We start from the raw sequence: 12,641 nt of genomic DNA on the forward strand, positions 1-12,641 counted from the left end.
ACCAGGCAATTTTTGGTTTGTTTTAGTCCGTGGCCACGCTTCTTCTTTTTTTTTTTTTTTCTCAGCAAGGAGTTTGGAGAAAAATACTTCAAGATGGCAATTTCTCCATGTCCGCGACAGTGAGTTCTAATTTACATAGTAAAAAAAGTAACTGTAACGGCCTAAACAGTTACAGTTTCCCGATAAAAAGTAACAGTGCTACAGTTACAAGTTACCAGTATTAAAGAGTAACGCGTTACAGGTAAAAGTTACCGAAAAAAGTAACTAGTTACCGGTAACGCGTTACTAGTAACTAGTTAGTGCCCAAGACTGCTACGCTCCCCCGCAGGCCCCCCCCCCCCCCCTCTATTTACATCCTCTCTCCCTGTTCACACATTTCCTCCTCCACCCCCTTCCCCTCTCTTCGTTGAAATCTTCTCCCTTTCCCTTATACACCCGCCGGAGTAGCTGTAGTCTGGCAACTATGGTCAGCGGGCAACATTGGTCGGCGAATTTGGGTATGAGAAACTGATTTTTAGATTTATTTAAAGTGGGAACGATCCATCTGACTCACCTGACACCGCCGACACACGTGGAATGCTGTCCGCACGAACCGCACCACTAAGTTATAAAAGCCTTGGCCACGCGTGGCGTAAAGCAAAAACGCTGTATGTGCAGGTGGCGGTAATGATCTAGTACATAAAAAAGAAGTTTATTCCATGGAAAATCGCTTTCACTGATCAGTGATCGCATTAAAAAGGGGTCATGAAACGCGTTTCCAACTTTTTCCTGTTTAGCTTTCCTCCTCAACTCATAAATCGCGCATTCCACCAAACAGTTCAAAAAGACGAAAAGAGGGGAGGGCTCTTTTGCTCGGAATCTGGTTTGTGTACCGCGACAGAGCCATTGTCCCCCTAGAAGATTAGCCCGTCGCTCAAAATTCAGACAAAAGTTGCTTTTCCCAAACCGTTCACCCCAAAGCTGACAGTGCTGTGGAAGCTACGTGCTCGTTGGGCCAGCCACACTTTTGTCACGTGATCACGCTCCTTCGCGCATACCCACGCGCAGAGAATGAGGTCAGGTGACAAAAGGGAGGCGGCTGATTGGTCCGGTAAGCGCGTAGCTTCCACCACAATGTCAGCTTAGGGGTGAAGGGAATAAGTGAGGCCCAGTTTTATGTGGCGTGCGTTTGGATCCGATGATGCGCATTTGGGACCGCGGATGTATCACAGTGAAAAGGATGAGAGCTTACGAAGGGGAGGAGGTACGCAATAGTCCGCTGTGCTTTCAAATTTTCGCACTGAAACTCAGGCTCTTGACTTTCTACCTTTTTTCTTTAGGCCCACTGAACCGATGTCCTGTTAGTAAAATCCCAATCTAAAATGATTTATTCCAACCCAAAATACGTTTCATGGGCCCTTTAATGTCACTGATGTACAATGCGAGGAATCGAAACAAAATAAGGGATACCGCGAATGTAAATATTTATTTTCATCTCAAAATTAAGCAAGCCGGATTTTAATCCACGTTTGGATAAATTCCACGATAGCCTTAGCTTAGGCAGTAAAACATAGATTTACCCTGCCATCTACTACACAACAAAAAATATGTGGAAATCATTTCTTTGTTCTATGACTCTTTATTCTCTTTTTCACCATAAATGCGAGCGAAGGAGAGCTCGTGACGTGTCAACATCGATCTCACATTGCTTTCGCTCGCATGGAGCGTGAAACAAAGTACAGGACATGAAGGACACGTTTCGGCCTTGCACGCGTCGACGTGTTTTGAACTAATTTGTTCTACGTCGTCAAGGTTAGCGTAACTTCTGCAGGGCTCCAATTTTGTCAAAGCTGGGGTGAGCACGTGCAAATTAGAGGCAACACAAAGCCTCGTGAGCGCGCTCTTGTTAGTTTTCTGAATGCGCTGATCGCGTGCGCCGAAAACAGCTTGTAGCGAGAAAATATGGGGTGCGTGTATGTTTATACAGCCTAGAATTTGGTCTGCCTCAACGGCCGACGAGTTCCCCAGCTGTAGATTAAAAATTTAGCCAATGCAGTACAACCGATAGCGCGGGGTCTTTAACGTGCATCACGCAGCAATGATACACGACAGCGCGCCGGTAGGATGTTGATCCAGATCGAAACGGGCAGGGGTGCGGATTGAACCCAGGATCCCTGGGTTCTGTAGCGCGAGCTTTCGCTCCACGTGCTACGAGCTAGTGTGCTCTATACTCTGTTTCACTTTAATGATGTACCACAGGAAAGGCTACGAGCGCGAGCTCCTTGCTCTAGGGCTCATCTCGGTGGCACAAGCTCTCGTGCGTTAAGAGTAGCTTCCGAGTCCCAACGCTATGAGCTCGCGCTTTTAGCCTTTTCTGCGGTACAACATAAGGTGAAACGGAGTATAGCCCACACTGCCGCCGACCCCGCTCCGGAGGGAGGCATATGTCTTCTGTTTAGACACGCACAGAACGTTAGCAACTGGATTACACCGCTGTACGCAGGCGCGTAGCCAGGATTTTGTTTCGGGGGGGGGGGGGGGGGGGGGCCCACGACAAAATGGTGTGTGAGGGGGAGGGGGAGAGGAGATTCCAGCAAAATGGAAGGTTTCGGGGGGGTGGGGGGGGCCCGATGCCCCCCCGCCCCCCCCCCCCCCCCCCCCCCCGGCTACGTGCCTGGCTGTATGCACTGCGAGCTGTAGCGATTCAAAAAGTCCACAAAAAAAAAAGAAAAAAAAAAAAAGAAAGCCATACTCGGTGGCAGGTTGAAAGTAAACGCTGGGGAGGGGGTCGGCTCCTCTCGAGCGTTCGCTCTGCAAAAGTGCAAAGAGATGGGAGGAGTTGCTTCATCTCAAAACTGAAAGTCATGCTCAGCAAATCCCACGCGAAGCACAAAATGCACTTCTTCGATTTGTGTGTATGTTTATGAGGCAAAAAACGCGGTGCCTCTTCTCTTATGCCTATTTAGCGACGCAGCCAGAAATATTTTCCAAGAGGGGGGGGGGGGGGGGGGGGGCGTCCCTGAAAGCTTCTCCCGCCTCCCCTCTACCTACATCACTGGTTTATTGTCGGCTGTACGTGATCTTGAATTTCTCAAAACAACCTGTTTTACTGAGCCGCAAATTACGGCATGTAATTCAGACCAAAAAAACAAAAATCTTAAAAAATACGTATATTTTTCTTAGCAAAAAAATAAAAACTTAAAATAAATATCCAGTGAATGATTAAGCAATTACGTGTCTTCACAAATAAGAAATCAAGATGAATTAAGATATTGAACACCGTAGTATGAAGGACGAGATGGACATTAGTTGATCTAGATTTCAATCAGCAAAGGTTATCAAGCAACGTATAACAGGAGAAGAAGCTGGGAAATTATGCCTTCTCGCCTTTGATTGACTTCAAAGTTCGTACAGAGCACGATAACTGCAGTAACGTCCACAGTAGTGACACCGGCCCCAGAAATATGAACTGTGATAGAGTGGAATCGAAACCGAAACTTTTGAGTCGTATTTCAATCCTTGTCTTCCTTGGCTTCGTGCCAATTCAAAGCCACAAGCAGCTTCCGGATCCTGGTTCGCCGGAGAAGAGACAAAGGCCTGTTTCGCGGAGTGCGTCGGTCGATCCGAGTTTAGGTAAGTTTTTCCGATTTCATGTTCATAATGCATGCTAGAAGAATATCCAGATATGCTAGATCATCTTCGGAACAACGTAGCTCACGTTGCCACCGTATATAGTTCGGATTATTTTTCACGTTTTTCGACGATTTCAGTCGAAAAAAGTGAAATCGTCTTAGCACTGACCGGCGGCGGCGGCGCCGCTATTTTGAGAGTCCCGTGAATGGTCTGCGACACCGGAGCACTGGAGAGACGCTGATTAGATTGTTTCTAAAGTACGTGCTGCTATCGGTGAACTGTTCTGTGTTGTCAAACGCTTGAATACGGATGTTGGAACGAACGCCATGTGTGTGTTCGGGAGGGCGACACTCGTGAAGAATTGGGTGGTTTTTACTTTGGCGTGTCGTCTCGTCCTTTCTCACGCTAGCGACAGCGTTGAGTTGTGCCCAGTATTTTGAAGCTCCCGGCCTGCGCGTTCTGGCTTTTCGCGCCGCGTCCAGCGTGATGGCCTTGTTCGAGTGCTAGGGACCTATGTTGGACTTTCGAGAAACTAGAAACAGAAGTGACGTAGCGGCCGGAGGAGCGCAACCAAGCAACGGCGCGCACCGCGAAACCGCCCTCTTTGACGCCGTGACGACATGGCAAGATTGGCGTCTGTCACTCACTTGAAAGGCGTCAAGAGCCAACCCCCGAAGAGCGGAAGTAGATACGCTGTCCCCCTGCCGAACCTACACTTTCCCTGCTGTACCTCTCTGGACTCTATGTCCCTACGCAAGCGTCCGTTTCTCTGGCAACCGGAGGAGCATTTTCTGCTTTTCGTGAAGCAATGGCAGCCAATCCCTTGCTGCGGCGACCTTCACATCGGCTCTATTTTAAAGAAGCTTGTCAAACTAAAAAAATACACGTGTTCTATTGAAATGAACAACTGATTTTGTAGCGGTTCCAGAAAAGATTAGATGGAGTAAACTCGCATAAAAGGTTAGAACAACATGCGGGACGCAGATGTGCGCCTAGTTCAAATTACTGGCGCTGATGACGGCTCAAGACACGAAAGGATGTGGCCTCCCTGAGCCGAGCCCGGCGCTGCCCAGAGACGACAAAGTTCGTCTCTGGAACGAGCTAACCTCCCGGCTCAACTTCCTCGGGCCTCCAAGGAAGGAGCCGGAAGGTTGGAAACGCTACTGGGCCATGCGGGTGTCGAAGGCGCGGGCGCGGGCTACGGAGCTGGCGAAACAGGCGAGGTAATTTGCGTAGTCTACTCATAGTGTGGACCAAGCTATCGAATTACTCCCTTTACCCGCAGGCAAACAGGGGGCGGAGACGCACGGGTGCGCTCACTGGCGTCATCATACTCACGTATTTTGACGCTGTTGGGCGAGGACTCCGCCCTGGGCGCTCCCGGGTTTTCTTTATTTGAAACCAAAAGGTCTGCACTCTAGCCACAACTTTCCGCCCGCCTGAAACTGGCCTCCGGGTTTGCCATTTTTATTTTATCGCAATAAAGTGGAGATTTGGGCCACTTCGTTCATTGCAAACAGAAAAAGCACCGAAAAAAACAACAACACAGGGACGCAGCCGAAGGGAAACAGGACAACGTGCTCTCTCCACTGAAGTTGAATTTTCAATAAACTTCAGTTGAGAGTGCATCTTGTCCTGTTTCCTTCGTCTGTGTCCCTGTGTTTTTGTTTGTTTGTTTTCTTATATCATTGTTGATCTCAACATTCCTCTATTATGGAATCTGTAATGCTTCCATGTGTGACAAAACACAAACGAAATGGTAGTGTGCTGAATTAAGTGAAGTTGAAATAATGTCTGTGATATATCCTGGATAATGACAAAGAATTTATACGGTGTTTACAAGTCCATGCTCAATTTCGCTTAAAAGAAAGTATTGCAACCTGTGTTTTCAAGCATGTTTATTTTTCATGTTACGGCATTGTTATAAAAAAAGAAAGAACACTTTCAAAGACAAACTGCTTGTTGTGTTCTTTATACATTCAAACTGACACAAATCCAATATGCGATTATCGAGTAGTACACCTGGCTCTGTGGTAGCCATAATAGATTGTAAAATGGAGCAGGGCAATGGAAGTGTAGAGAAAACGAATCGATGTCCAAACCCGATACAAACAATATATTGCAGTAAAAGAAGCAAAACGGGTCTCACCAGTAGCCTCATTGAGTTCTCCGTTTCCTGCAAGGGCGAGCCAGATGCCCCGTTGGCTAGCTAAATAACCCTACAAAACCTTCTGTTATTGTCCCACGCATTTTATGCAGCCTGCTTGCAAATTAAAAAAAGGCTCTATCAACATCACCGTGATGCACCGAATAGCTTTTCGGAGACAGTTCTACATGTCTGTAAAGGTAACACGGTGGTTGTGCGATGAACTGCGAAAAGCGTTGGAGTTGACACTATGGAGCTTATGGACGGCCATGACTGTGGAGCAACAAGTGGAGCACATACTGCCACGGGGAAGGGGGGGGGGGAGAGGAGGCAGGCTTCTCTGGTGGCGAGGGCGTCAGTTGAGGTGAGGGCGACGAGGGGTTCGCTGTCGCCGGTGTCGTCCCTGGTGTGCGGGAGTGCCACCGTGGCGAGGACGATGAGGGGCTCATTGTCGCCGATGGTGTCCCTGATGAGCGGGACCTCCGTTGTGGCGACGGACTCCTTGACACTGGTGGTGTCCCTGGTGGGCGCGACTGCCATCGTGGCTTGCGTGGGGTTCCGGGGAGGCACGGCTGTGGTGGGTTTGGAACTGGGCAACAAGGCGCCGCCTTAAAGCCCTGCCCATATCTGAGAGGCTGACCCAAGGGTGGGCAGGAGCCGGCCTCTCGTCATCCGCCACTGACCCCTCTGAGCTCGGCCCAGACTTCAACCCTGGCTCGTCAGGGTCACAGTCTGGCTCCGGTTCTGGCTCCCTCGATGACAGGCAGATATTGTGGAGCACTGCACACGCCGATATAATGACGGTGGCTGTTGTTGGATGATAATACGGAGTCCGGTGCCTTTGCAGACACTGGAATCTACTTTTCAACAGCCCAATGCAGCGCTCCACAACGGACCTTATCGAAGAATGTGCCTTATTTTACCGGCCGCAAGTGGTGGACGTCGTGTGGAATCCAGGGACAGGGGTGATAGCCAAGGCTCCAAGGCATAGCCGCTGTCACCTGCAGAGTCAGAGAAGGAAATGTATGATATTAACGCGGTTCTCTTTAAAAGAATACTTCAACGACAGTTGAAATATACCCGTCGTGTTCAGGAATAGGCTGAATATGATCCACAATACCCGTAAATGACAATTGCACATTTGTATTTTGAGCCTGATGGCTGTGTTTTTCGTTATAAACAGCCCTCACTGGCAAGCGCTAGGAGAGCAGCCAGCTGAGAGCACGTCATATCCGGTGCAATTGTGATGTAGTTTATCTCGGGATGAGCAAAGCTGTGGCGAGGCAGACGTCGTCAGGATGCCCTAGCTGTTCCAGCAACCAAAGTGGTGGAAGCACGCCAGCGATCGGGCCACCGCAACTAACCCCAAAGCTGCTTTTGTGTGAATTTTGAGTGACGGGTTAATCTTCTATCATCTTGGGACACACAAAAGAGAGTCCAGTTAAGTGTGGAGTTCCTCCCTCCCCTTTTCTCTTCTGCTGGCCGTAGAGCTGTCGGGATGACGTCAGGTTCAAAGCATGTATAGTTCTAGGTAAGGCAGTTATCATCACTACCTGTCAAGGTTCCTAGACGGGCATTACAAACGGCTTTAGCGACATCAAGAAAATGCTCTTTGCTAATCGCCTAACTTTTTTTTAAATGCCTTTTTGTGCCTTTTTTTAACAAGATATGGATGTGTCAGATGTGATGTGATTTGAACACGTATAGACCAAAAAATAAGCACCAAAATTTCGTTGTAGTATTCCTTTAAAATTGTTGACAACTAAGCAGGTAGATCTGCTGTTTGCAACCCTTCCCCCCTGTAGTTGACAGCTGCGTCAGAGTGTTTCAAGGAGACGTGTCACAGGTATGGCCAGAGCGCATGCCAGTAATCCATGTTCGGAACAGTATATGTGATATTGTAGCTTATAAGTGGTGCAAAGCCATCATGTACAGAACCAACAAATGGACTATGCTTACCGAGCAGGAGCCTGCCATCGCCTATCAGCCGGCCTTGCTCGAAGTTGCTCCGGAGCCACAAGTAGTGCCACGCGAAAGAGTCGTGCACCGACCCAGGATACCGTAGGTCGATGCTCATCACCCGGCAGTCGGCGTCACACACCTGCAATAATAAGACATGTGTAGACATTAATTCAACTGAATCCACAAACAGTTGATTGCACTCATTGTCATGGGGCCCTGTCAAACACTATTTACGTGCTGACCAACACACCACCATAAATTATGTGGTTTACAAATTTTAAAGTATTAAAACAGTGAAAAAAAAACAAAAACGACGGACTAAATGAAGGAGGACACACAGAGCGCTGTCTGTGTTACAAAGATTAAAATTATATGATAAATAGCCACTAACTTTGATCCACGTAATAGTTTAGGCAAATTTGTTTTTTCTTCAAAGGAGAGTTTACACTTTATCATGCAGGATAGGGACTAATGCTTAAAAGCTTAACACGACATGAAAACAAACAGAGGTCGACAGCTTTTCAGCTAACAAACCCTCCCTTCCTTCGTCGAACAAACGCTTGTGCGGAGGATGAACGAGTACTAACATCGGAATTAAAAATAGCGCGAAAAGACGAGGACCAGACAAAGAAGTGACACGGACGTAGCGCTAACAATTCATAACTCTCATTTATAAAATGGCATATCCACACCGTATTTGTAGTATTAGCGTTACGCTCTTTTTCAAACCCATTCAGAACGGGCATTGACCTATAGCTAAAGGCGCGAGCTAGCTGCTTTGGATAAAGCCCCGGCGGCTGCACGAGCGCTCGTGCAGCAAGTGCTCCAGCCAAGCCGTTCGCGCTTGTACAGTCTTCTTAGTTAGTTCATGCTAAGGTGAGACGTAGTATATAGGTGATCGTAGATACCCCCATCACGTTCAGAGCGTAGGATTGTTTGCGGCACCAATACGCCGCCTTCGTGACGGTAAGGTCGTTCTATGACGTGCCGACGATGGCGATCACCATCCCGTCGACGCAACCGATGACGCCGGGTATCCTGCCGAGGCGTTGGAAGCCCCTCTTGACGTCGTCCCTCTTGCCGGTTGTCTGGGGAAAGTCGATCCAGCCGCGCCGGATCCCCAGACGCTGCACAATAGCGAGAGACACAGCCCGCACAACGATGCCGACTGTAGCCTGATTCCTCGCTATGTGTTCGTCGCTCGCCACCATCCCCTGAAAGCTCCCCGCACAGTTTGCTCCCCGTGGCGTAAAAGCGAAGTGCGCACAACACTTGCTGTTCCACAGACATCACCGTCCACGAACCTCGCAGCCTCAACTCTGGCTCCTCGCTCAGTTCGTCGCACAATCAACGGACCACATTCTTGGTGAGACCGTACTGCCTCCGAAAAGCTTCCTCCGGTAGTTAAAAGGCCTCGCGGTCTCGCGGTGCTGCCGGTGGAGCTTTTCTGGAGGGAAAAATAAAGTTGAACGATAAAAGGCTGTCGCTCTGCCTCCGAGACGCCGTGTTTCCAATTTCGCTACTTCGAAGAGACCATCGACAGACTCGTTTCCTTTTCAGACGAAACACCGAGGAAATGATAATTCAAAGTGTAGTCATTTCCGGTGGGGGCGGTTCGCCGTCTCCGCCCCTATTTTCGTAGGGAACTTTCGTCATTCGAGCCTCAACCAATCAGCCGCCATGTCGCTACTTCCGTTTCTTTTAGGAGAAACGGAACATTTGTACAACATAGGTCCCCTGGTGTGGCGCTGGCATTTCGCAGATTGATAGGGCACGCTCCTAACTGGGCGTCGTCGTTGTGCTCGTGTACGGCGTGTGCCTCGCGCCAGCCTGCGGTGCGTGGCGTTGGGTTTGAGGTGCGCGGGCCCAGAGTTTCTTAAAAGTGTGGACCGAACCCTGTTAATCTCATCGTTCTTGTTGTTTTCTCCCTTGTTGCCTGTTCGTTATTTTAATCATCTTGCTCTGGTTCATTGGCTAGCAGGCGATCGCGCACACGCGCCCCTGCATATATCTAGCCTTGCGAGCCGCTCAGAGTACTACTGTCGCTAATAAAGATTATTATTGCTTGCCTCAGCGACGTTTTAATTTACCCCGGCTAGATTCGGGACTTGTAGAACTCGTGGGTGCACAAATAGTTTACATGGCTGAGGAAAGAGATTGAATGATTTGATTAAAATGCTCTGATCTGGTATAGAACGTTTAGTGGTACAAAGATTGCAATCGAAACTCACACATCTGGCAGGCGCTCTAACATGTACTGCGAAAACGCGTACAAATCAAGGAGATCCAGTTTTGAATTTGATGGCTTCCTACTTACTACAACTTTTAAAAACCTGAGGCTCTGGTCAAGTTGAAGGGAGTCTCTTAAAACATTTGTGGAAAGACCTAAAGGTGGATACAATTTTAGTCTAAAAGCTGGTCCACACTGTTGCAACCGTCTCGGACTGACACCGACAAAACCACTCTTTAAGCCTCTTGTGACGGCTTATGACCACGCCGTCCTGCAGTAATGGCAGTTGTAAGCGGCTTAAAACCCTGTTTTATTCAACTCGGTCGTCAGTTGCTACAGTGTGAACCAGATTTAACGCCTCTTAGGGGCGTGCACAAACAGTAGCTTCAGGATAAACTTGCACGTTGCACTGCCCCAAAGGATTTCGATCACATCCCCGGTGTTTTTTATCTGTATCCCTGCACTGCGGAACACGTTAAGAGGGCTGTTGATTGCTGTGCATGTGTCTATCAAGCGAGCTGTGCTATTTCTAAGTGGTGTTTAATTTGTTTTTAGCTTCCCGGAATTTCTTAGGGTGTATCTAACCTCTACATGCACACTGTTCTTAACAGGTACTTAGCCAGGATTTTGTTTCGGGGAAGGGGGGGGGGGGGGAGGGGAGAGGGCACTTATGACAAAGTGCTGTATTAGGGGGAGGGGAAGAGGAGGGCCCAGCAAAATGGAAGATTTCAAGGGGGGGAAGGTGGCATGCTCCCTCCTCCCCCCCCCCCCCCCCCCCCCCACGGCTACGTGCCTGGTTCTTAATGCAATTACGTCATGAAGCTCATCTTCCTCATTTGGTTGAGTTTAATGGTCGTGCCAACATGGTCTTTGCACTGTCGACAACAAGAGAAGCGTAATGTTGGCACTTGTTATTTTGTTGATCTGTGAAGCAAGTTTTGGTTTCTTTTTTGTTCAGAATGTCAGTCTTGTTCGTATTCATGATATTGCAGGAAGTCTGTATCATCAAGAAAAAACTGCAGGTGGCTGGAAGCTGCCGATCAGCTGCCGGTCTGGGTAGTAGCCATCAACTCAGCAAAGGCCTACAGGCGAATCAGCCCCACCCGTTTCTCTGCTGCCATTCGAGACAGGATGCTTTGTAAGAGGTGAAACAGGGCCCATGCACTGCTTCCGAAGAGCCCTACTGGTATTGATCTGACATTTTGTTTTTCTAAACAAATAACACCGTTACAAAATATAATATACCGAGCAAGCTCTAAATTGGGGATGATCATGGAGAGCTGGGGGATAGGGTAGGTAATAAAGCAAAGTTGTACATGGTCGGGTGGTCCCTTGGTCTGACCACGGAATTACGAATAGCTGCCATTTGCAAAGCTAGTTGACTGTGCAAACACGTGAAAACGTCTGTTTCTTTTTTCTTTTCTGTTTTTGATTACAAAGTAACATCCTAAAAAATGGTTGCTTACGCATTTGCTTGTTTTCGTTATAAAGCCTTAAATTTATTCTTCCGAGTTAGAACAAAGATGCAGCCCATCTTTTCTTGGGCACAACTTTCTTTGGCAATGAAGGAAAAGCTAGGGAGGGGGGAGGCAGGCAGTGCTAATGGCTCTGTGTTAGCGCACAAACTAGTTTTTTTGTTTTTTTTGGTCTTGGTTTTAGTTTGGGTTTTGGCGTGTCAACCACGCAGTTGCTACAGTGCATGTTTTTGTACGAGGATTGCGGTTGAGGGAACTGAACCGCAATCGCCGAGCATGCAGGCATAATCACATCTATATCTGAATGCGTCACCTGTTTTTAAACGTAAGCCAATTGACTGAAGCACTCAGGCAGACTTGGAAGGTAAAGTTCACCGTGGTCATTCTCTTAGAATTTTATTTGCCTCTCAGCTGACGTAGATAGGCAGTGTCGATTCAGGGAAAGCTGCGAATTTCATGATCATAGATAAGCGCCGGAAAAATACAGACAAAAATTTGGCGTGAACATTGGCGCACTCGCAACTAACATTTATAAAAAACGAAATTTCTTATATAGCTGTGAAAAACGTTAGTCATGACTACAACTGGTGTACCCATACAAAAATATCCTATGGTCGGCTATAGAAAATCCTTTCTATGGTCGGCTATAGAAAATTGGCCCAATCGGCTTTAGCTTTCTCTATGGCTGTCTTTAGCTTTTTCTATGGTCTTGCCTATGGGCGTCTTTAGCTTTTCCTATGGCTTTATCACATGGTTGGCTATAAAAGTCTTTAGCTTTTTCTATGGCTAGCTAAAGAATTTTTCTATGGCTTTCTTTAGCCGGTGCGCTATAGACGTCTATAGGGATTCCTTTGGTTTCTTTAGCCAGAAGGCTATAGATTTTTCTTTGGCTTCTTTAGGCGGCAGGCTATAGCTGTCTATAGATTTTCCTTTGGTTTCTTTAGCCAGCAGACTATAGATTTTCCTTTGGTTGCTTTAGCCGTCTATTGCTTTTTGTATGGTCTTCTAAAGAATCTTTTATGGCTCACTGTACGGCTCTCTTTAGCCAGCAAGCTATAGCTGCCTGTGGATTTTTCTTTGGTTTCTTTAACCATGTATAGTTTGTGTATGGTCTTGTATGGCTCATCCTAAGGTTCTCTTAGCTGGCTGCCCCTTTTCCTTAGGCTTTGGTATTCCAAACCCGTTTTGAAAACCTGTGCTGGTTCGCCTCTCTATG

General features: G+C 47.8%; 1 pseudogene; it reads right to left on the bottom strand.

The window, feature by feature from the left end:
- Positions 1 to 6,113: 6,113 nt before the first annotated feature.
- LOC120849736 lies at positions 6,114 to 6,647 on the bottom strand (annotated as a pseudogene).
- Between the last annotated feature and the right edge of the window lie 5,994 nt (positions 6,648 to 12,641).

This window comes from Ixodes scapularis, unplaced genomic scaffold (genome assembly GCF_016920785.2).
Source record: "Ixodes scapularis isolate PalLabHiFi unplaced genomic scaffold, ASM1692078v2 PGA_scaffold3__209_contigs__length_174095766, whole genome shotgun sequence".
NCBI lineage: Eukaryota > Metazoa > Arthropoda > Arachnida > Ixodida > Ixodidae > Ixodes > Ixodes scapularis.